Source organism: Vombatus ursinus, unplaced genomic scaffold (assembly GCF_900497805.2).
Source record: "Vombatus ursinus unplaced genomic scaffold, bare-nosed wombat genome assembly UNPS02007344.1, whole genome shotgun sequence".
In the NCBI taxonomy this organism is placed as follows: Eukaryota; Metazoa; Chordata; class Mammalia; order Diprotodontia; family Vombatidae; genus Vombatus; species Vombatus ursinus.
The window spans coordinates 5,492,555-5,501,971 of NW_020947122.1; positions in this window are offsets into that span (position 1 = coordinate 5,492,555).

Sequence of the window (9,417 nt, forward strand, 5' to 3'; positions counted from 1 at the left end):
TCACTACCCTCTTCTTTATAAAGAGGGGTCAGGAAACAAAGAGAAGAAAAATTATATAAGATAAAGATGGAAAGAAATACATCATTAATATTAATAACTGTGAATGTAAATGGGATGAACTCACCCATAAAATCAAAGAGGATAGCAGAATAGATTAGAAATCAAAATTTACCAGTAGGTTGTTTATAAGAAACACTTTGAAACATAGATTTACACAGTTAAGTAAGGATCTGGATAAAAATCTATCATGCTTCAGCTGAAAACATTCAGGGAAAGAGGTCTAATGGACATGGAACTCTTGGGAGTTGCAGCCCTGGGGTCAGGAGAGTAAATAGGGCAGGCTAATATTCAATAATGCGTGCAAGGGGTAGGGAAGTTTTCCCTGGCTCATTGTTGGCACCTGGGTCAAAGCTTTGGATGCCTCCCGCTAGTTCCAGCTCTACCTAAAAGACATGCTACATTTGTCAGTAGCAACAGCTCCAGAACAACTGGGCTTGGTGAGACAAGTTGAAAGGGAATAACCTGATGGTTTCACTAAATCCTGTTTACAAAAAATCAATTCAAGTCAATAACCACTTATTAAGTCCATACTGTATATAGTGTTCAGTATAAGGTGCTGGTGATATAAAAATAAATATATACAGTATCTCAGAGTTGAAAAGGATCTTATATGCCATCTAAACAAATTTGTACCTATACAGGTGTCCCCTCTACAATGTCCCTGACAAGGAGTAATCCAGCCTTTGTTTGAGGCACTACCACAATGGGAGCCAACAGCTTCCCAAGCCTGCCCATTCCAATTTGAGATGGTTGTCATTGTTAGTCCTAACCTTCGGGTGAAATCTGCCTTTTTGCTCCTCCCTCCCCACCCCACCCCACTCTCTTTTTGGTAGTAGCTGAGATCTCTGGAGCCAACCAGAACAAGTCTAATCCCTTATTCATGTGATGAGCACTTCAAATACTTGAAGATAGCTATGAGATAGTGGAAAAAGCCCTGGATTTAGAGACAGAGATCTGTGTTTGAATCCTGATTCTATGACTTATTAGTTGTGTGACTGGGCAAGTCATAACCTTTCTGAACTCAATTTCCTCAAATATAAAATAAGAAGGTTGAATTAGGTTACCAAAGGTCCTTTTCTGTTCTACATCTATGATTCTACATCATTTCTCTCTTCAGTGAAGGCTTTTCTTTTCTAGTAGACACATCCTTAAATGCCTCAACCAATCCTAATAGAACACAATTTCAAAGCCTTTGCCAACCTGATCACCCTCTTCTGGATATTCTACCACAATAATGTCAAATTCAAATAGAAACTGACCCCTGCCTGAGTGTATTGACTTAGGAAATCACAGATCAACTTCATCTATATTGTATTATATTTTAGGAGGCAGTTAGGTGTGCAGTGTATAGCGCTCTGGGCTTGGAATCAGGAAGACTCCTCTTCCTGAGTTCAGGTCTGGCCTCAGGCACTTACTAGCTATGTGACCCTGGGCAAGTCACTTAATTCTGTTTGCCTCAGTTTCCTCATTTGTAAAATGAGTTGGAAAAGTAAATGGCAAACCACTCCAGGATTTTTGCCAAGAAAACCCTAAAGAAGATCCTGATAAGAGAAGTGATAAGTGATTGCCTTAGGGTGGGTGCTGTGTTGGTGAAAAGAAGTGGTAGGTCAAATAAGGTGAGTGAATGAATTCCCCTAAGAAGTGAGTATAGAAAGAGAAGAGGTGAAAATATTAAACCTTGGGGTACAGTATTTAATGGATGAGTTTAAAAAAAAAAGATGAGTAAGGGGAGGGGATTAAGAATTTATTTATTTATATAGCACCTACTATGTGCTAAGAGCTTTACAAATATTATCTCATTTTGATCTTCTCAACAACCCTGGGATATAGATGCTGTTATTATCCCCATTTTACATTTGAGGAAATCGAGGCAGACAGAGGTTAAGGGATTTGCCCAGGGTCACACAGCTAGTAAGTGTCTGAGGCCAGATTTGGACTAAGGCCCAGCACTTTATTTTCTGTGCCACTTAGCTGTCTCTAAGAGAGGCAAGTAAGAGAGAGAAGATTCTTGGGCAGAAGCATGAATAAATATTTATGAATTTGAGTCTTCTTGTCATTATTTGTCAAGTATCTCTTCTTATTTCTCAGAAATGGAAAAGACCCTTATCAGGAAGCCATTTTAATAATCTCAAAATTTTCTCCAACTCTACCTTACCCCCATCTTTAATCTCTCTTTATCTATCTACTCGCTTATTCCCTACTGCTTTGAAACAGACTCAGGTCACCCACTCTTTAAAAAAAAAATACCTCAATTGCCCCTCCCATCCCTTGAACAATCATCCTATAGCCTTCCTTCTTTTCGCAACCCAACTCCTAGAAAAAAAAAACTGTCCATAATAATTGCCTTTCACTTCTCCTCTCACTTCCCAACATTCTTCCAATCAGGTTTCCTCCTTCATCACTCAGCTGAAATTTTACTCTCCAAAGTTACCAAACAAAATTAATAGCTGAGAGAAATTATTATTTTTCTATTATATTTAACCAATTATTAAATTGGGATTCAGGCTTTTCTCCTCAATTTCCTTATTTAAGGCCCAGCTCTTGTTAAAGTCAGTTTCTGAAGGACAAGACTGATTGACAAGCCCTCAAGGAACATGCTCTTCAGTCTTGGGTGAGACCCCTCCCAATTAGGAGACCTAACTTCTGTTTAGAGTATAAACAGAATCCAATCTGGACAAGTTCTTACCCTAGGGAAAGGAGCCCCTATCCTTGCACCCTTTTCATGAAGGAGAAAACCAGAGTGATCTGGATAGAGATGGATCAAAGTGACTGAGTCTCATGATCAAGCCACATTCTCAGCAGAAGGAGCTGAAGACTTTTAGCCCACCTCCTCATTAAATGTCCACCAATCAGGTTTAATTTTCAGTTGTCAAAGGAATTCCTTTTCAAGGCTTAGTTAAAGCTTTCAGACTCTCCATAGAATGCCTTTGGTTACCAAGAAAAACCACTGACCATCAATTTATTGATTGCTGGCCAACCTAATTAATAAATTGATTATTAATTACCCAGAAACTCTGTCTCTCAGATTTTTAATTCATTTTATAGCCAAAACTGGTTATAAATCTTCATCCTTCTTGACCTTCCTTAAGCATTGACACTTGTTGACCTTCCTCTTTTCCTGATGCCCTCCACTCTCACTGCTCCCTTTTGGTTCTCCTGCTACCTAACTGATCACTCCTTCTCAGGCTCCCTTAGGATTGTCATACATAGAGTCAGAGTTGGAATAGTTACCATCTAGTCCAACCACTTTATTTTACAAATGAGAAGACCAAGTCCCTGAGCAGGGGAGGGACTTGCCTAAGGTCACAAATAGAAGAATAAGATTCAAACCTGGGACCCATGATTATATCATAGTCAACTTTTAATCACTCCAAGTGAATTGTAATTCTAATTGTATTTTCCCCTTAACATCTCTACCAACTATTCAGAGGATAAAAATCTTTTAACATCGATATAAGCAAAATACAATTAGGAAAACAAATCTGCTGGTAGTGGAGGGGTGGAGAGAGTGGGGAGCAATGAAATACTCTCCCAATAAAGAGGATTATCAATTATTTGTTACTTTGGATTATCCAGTGCCCTGCTAATTCCCACTTATGTTGATATCAAGGTTCATGGTAACTAATTAAAAAGGGGAAAATGAGTTTAATTAAAATTGTGCTAGAAAAAGACAAGCATTTCCATTAGAAACCTACTTTGAAATACTTACTAGAGATATATAAGCCTTTATAATATAGCTGCACCATTTACTTGGCCCAGCACAGCCTGGACTAAACCCTGGGGTCAATATCAATTGATGTGCATTAAGAGAGAACAGCTTAAGCATGCTCTGTTGTCATGGGAGGTTTTGCAACAGCATGTTTGTTCTCTTTAAAAAAAAAAAAAGCTATTTTCAGATGAAGAAACTGAGGCACAGAAAGGGGAAGAAACTTGCCCAAGGACCTACAGGTGAGCTCAGATTTAAACTTAGGTGCCCTACCATCAAATCCAATGTTTTTTCCAGTGCTCCATGCTGTCCCCAGCACTCACTGGGCACTCGAAGGGATTTCAGCATGTACTTCCTGCAAACCAGTCTTCATTGTTCTAGTAACAGTTTGCCTTTCCTACAAATGCCATGGCTCGTCATCAGAGTGAAGGCAGAAAGAGAGTACCGCATGTATTTAAAAAGACCAAGATGGAATGGTGAAAGGCATCAGAGATGTTCTATTGCCAGAGGTGGTAACCAAAGAGGGTGCCCAGGCAAACATTCAATTGCACCCTTTCCTTATTGCACATGCATTCTGACTTCTCATTTGTCATCAGGTCATGAGAGTGATAAACTACAGTGTTTCTGCTTCAGGAAGATTTTTCTTAACAACTTGTGCCAAACTATAATTTGACAGCTCCAAATCAAATGACCATCATGGACAGGATCAAAGCCCACCTTCTTTTTTTTAAACTTTTAATTAACTTATTTTCATTTATCAACAATCACTTCAATAAGCTTTTGAGTTTTAAATTTTTCTCCCCTTTTTTCTCCCCCTCCCTCCCCAAGATGGTGTGCAATCTGATATAGGCTCTACATATACATTCATATTAAACATATTTTCACATTAGTAGGGTTGTAAAGAAGAATTAGAACCAATGAGAGAAACCACAAAAAAAGAGAAACAAAAGAAAAGAGAGAGAGAGCAAATAGTATGCTTCAATCTGCATTCAGACTCCATAGTTCTTTTTCTGGGTATTGATGGCATTTTCCATCATGAGTCTTTTGAAGTTGTCTTAGATCCTTGCCTTGCTAAGAAAATGTTAGTCTATCAAAATTAGTCATCGCACAATGTTGCTATTACTGTGTACAATGTTCTCCTGGTTCTGCTCACTTCACTCAGCATCAGTTTATATAAGTCTTTCCAGGTTTTTCTGAAGTCTGCCTGCTCATCATTTCTTATGGAATAATAGTATTCCATTACATTCATATACCACAACTTGTTCAGCCATTCCCCTACTGATGGGCATCCCCTCAACTTCCAATTCTTTGCCACTACGAAAAGAGCTGCTATAAATACTTTTGTACTGTGGGTCTTTTCCCCATTTTTATGATCTCTTTGGGATAAAGACCTAAAAGTAGTACTGCTGGATCAAAGGGTATGCACAGTTTTATAGCCCTTCAGGCATAGTTCCAAATTGCTCTTTCAAATGGTGGGATCAGTTCACAACTCTACCAACAATGCATTAGTGTTCCAATTTTCCCACATCTTCTTTAACATTTATCATTTTCCTGTTTTTTCATGTTGGCCATTCTGACAGGTATGACATGGTACCTCAGAGTTGTTTTGATTTGCATTTCTCTAATCAATAGTGATTTAGAGCATTTTTTCATATGACTGTAGATGGCTTTAATTTTTTCATCTGAGAACTGCCTGTTCAAATCCTTTGACCATTTGTCATTTGGGGAATGACTTGTATTCTTATCCATTTGACTTAGTTCTCTATATATTTTAGAAATGAGGCCCTTATCAGAGACATTGGTCGTAAAAATTCTTTCCCATTTTTCTGCTTCCTGATTATCTTGGTTGCATTTGTGCAAAAACTTTTCAATTTAATATAATCAAAATTATCCATTTTGCATTTCATAATGTTCTCTATCTCCTGTTTGGCCATAAATTCTTCTGTTCTCTATAAATCTGACAGATAAATTATTCATTGTTCTCCCAGTTTGCTTATAGTATCAGCCAAAGTCTACCTTCTTAAAGACCATAAATAAGACATCTCCTAAATATACTAGCTCTATTGTTGCTATTTTAAAAAGTGTTTTTGCTTCATGTCAGACTCTTTGTGACCCCATCTAGAATTTTCTTGGCAAAGGTACTGGAGTGGTTTGCCATTTCCTTCTCTAGCTCATTTTACTCATGAGGAAATTGAGGCAAATAGGGTTAAGTGACATGCCCAGGGTCATATTGAAGAGGGGTGGGGTTTTGGGGTGCTCTTAGATGCACAGAGGCACCCCAAGATCGTGGGAAAAAGCCCAAATCATGGCGCAGATCTGCCTGAATGAATTCAACTCAGATCTTCTTCCAGCCAGAGAAAAAGTTTTTCTAAGATAAGCATATAGGCCAGACTCCAAAACAACCCAAACATCAGTGATCTAAATAGGGTTAAAGGTGGTCAGGTGACACTTGCAAGGACGAGCAGCGTGAGGCAGTCTAGAAAGCTCAGCGTCTGAGTGGGGGCTGGGGCTAGGGTGGTCAGGCCAGGTGATGCCTTTAGGATGAACGGGCATGAGGGGTCTCAGCTTCTAAGCTTGAGAACAGCTCAGCATCAGAATAGGGGAAAGGTGAGCTTTAAGTACAGACTGAGGGAGGGGCCATCCAGTTTGGAGTGACCGGAGGAGGGGTCCAAGGAGTGGCCAAGCAGTTTGGGGTGAGGGGACGAGGGGGTCTAGGGAGATCTGGATGGGGGTGACCCGCAAGGTGGGGCAAACTGAACACTGGCCCTAGCTAGGATTAAGGGTGGGAATGGCCAGGAAGGCAACACAATGGGAAAGCCAGTTGATGGGGGAGGTGGACCCTCTGGAAAAGGGTCCAGGTGAGAATTTCCGTTTGGAATGTCTGAGTGATTTGAACAGACAATGAGAATAGATAATGAAGAGAGCGGGGAGGGGAAGTTTGCTTTCAAAGTGAAATAAGGCAGTTTCTAAAACTTTTAAGGGTTTCCTGGGACCGGTAAACAAAACTGAAGCCAGGTTCTTTTTATCAAAGAGAGATAAGTGAGTCTACAAGGAATCTAAAAGTTTTAAGTTTTTTGGGGAATTGTAGGTAAATATGGCTAGTAAGGGTCTGAGGCCAGATTTGAACTCAGGTCTTCCTATCTCCAGGCCTGACACTCTATCCACTGCACCACCTACTGAATTCCCCATGACTATTGCAATAACTATTTGTTTCCTCCTTCTCTCAAGTCTCTTGGACTCCACACTGCTTTCCACTTAGCTGCCAAAAAATGATTTTCCATAGTATTCCCCTATGTAATAAACTCAAATGTCTCCTTGTTGCTTCTAGGATCAATGACATTCCTAGGCTTACAACCTAGGAGTCATCCTTGACTCCTCACTCTCTCTCACCCCCCACCTCTCATATCCAACCTGGTGCTAACTACAGTCAATTCTACCTTCTCAGCATCTCACTGCTATCACCCTGGGACAAGCCCTCACCGCTTCACACTTGGCCTATTGCAATAGCCTGCTTTTTGGTCTCCCTGCCTCAAGTCCTTCTCCATTCCAATCTATCCCCACCCAGTAATTAAAGTGATCTTCCTAAAACAAGTCTGGCCTCTTCTCCCTCCCCCTCCAGCCCCCACCCCCATTCAATAAATTCCAGTGGTTCCTCATTACCTCCAAGATTAAATATTAAATTCTTTGTTTGGCTCTTAAAATCCCTTACAACCTGGCCCATTTTCAGTCTTCTTATACCTTACTCCCCACCCCCCACCTCTAACAGGTACTCTGATCCAGTGACATTGACTTCCTTGCAGGTCCTTACACAAGACACTTGATCTCACACAACTCCATGCATTTTCACTGGTTGTCCCTTATGCCTGGAATTCTCCCCTTCTCATTTCCACCTCCTGGCCCCCTGGCTTCCTTCAACTCCCAGCTAAAATCTCACTTCCAAAAAAAGTCTTTTCTGATCCGCCTAAATGCTAGTGCCTTTCGTCTGTGATTACCTCCAATTTATCCTGTATATATCTTGTTTGTACATAGTTTTTTGCATGTTGTCTCCCCTGTTAGATTATGGGCTCCTTTAAGATTAGGTTTGGTTTTTGTTTGTTTTGTGTTGTTGTTATTGTTGGTTTATTTTGTCATCCATTGTATCCCTAGCCCTTAGCTTAGTACCTGGTGTTTAGTAGGTGTTTAATAAATGCTTTTTGACCTTACTTGAGGCTAGCATTTAGAACCCTTTACAGCTGGGCTCCAACCTACTTTTCCAGCCTAACTGTACATCACTCACCTTCATTCATTCTATAGTTCAGCCAAACTATGTGTGCCCTACACACAGTTCTCTCCATCCTGTCTCCATACCTTTGCATGGCTTTCCCCATGTCTGGAAATCACTGTCTTCTTATTTCTGACTCCCAGAATTCCTCAATTCCTTCAAAGTTCATCTCAGTGCTACTTTCTATAGAAGGCCTTTTCTGGACTCCACAGTTACCAGTTCTTCTCTTGCTCCCAAATACCCTATATCCATTCTGTATATAGCTATGTAACTGGGATTTGTGCATGCCCACATCACCCAAGTTGGAGACACGTGAGAGACAGTCAGAACCTGATTCTGGAAGAAGGCATTCTGCATTCCCATACTACATAAGTGAGAACAGCTACTTTCCATTGGCTATGCAGCTGGAACAGGTGGAATTTTTTAAACTACAAGACTGGGACAGCCTTGCCCTTTTTTTGCAGCTACATCCAGGGTGTGAAAATCTGTTTACTCAAAACACAGGCACCGTGAACTAAATTAGGTGTGGGGTGAAGGTCCACCTCCCCCTGCTTTTGATCCTGTGGCCCTGAGAATTAAACCTGGAGTTTTGATCTGTTTCATTTGTCCTTTTAGGCAGTAGAGTCCCCAGATCCAAAGTTTGAGCTATGGTGACCTTGAGCCAGGATTTCAGAATGGATATTGCTGCTAGCTCAGAAGAGAAACCCTGAGAAGCCAGTGTGCTGGAATGCAAGCCCAGAGGGGAGGTTTTAACTTGGCACTTGATGGAACTGTGCTATACAGGAACTGAGTTAAACTCTAAAACCTAATCCCCCTCCCTACCCAGAGACATAGGTGGTGGGGCTTATGCCCTCTAGGAATTGGTGGGAGGAATATTTATATGTTTGTTCTTGCAATACCTTTGAAAAAAGTATTTCTTTGCAAAAGCTAATCTTTATTAATGTTAAGGGCTTAAATGGAACCAAGGTACAAGGGATCCCTAAAATTGGAGGAATGTAATCCTCATTCTTTTTTCCTTAAGGGCTCAGTTGCAACCTCCTACATGAAGCCTTCCTTAATCCTTCCAGACAGAAATATCACCTGATTATTTTAATCTCTAAGGCCTCTTTGATCTCTTCTTCATAATTAATACAGTTTAGATCCAGCCATTTTGGAGAGCAATTTGGAGCTCTGCCCAAAGGGCTATAAAACTGTGTATCCCCTTTGATCCAGCAATACTTGGTCTGTACCCCAAAGAGATCAAAGAAAAATAAAAAGGATCTATATGTACAAAAACATTTATAGTAGTTCTTTTTGTGATGGCAGAATTGAAAATTGAGGGGAGCCCATCATGGGGAATGGTTAGATAAGTTGTGGTATATGATTGTGATAAAATACTATTGTGCTATAA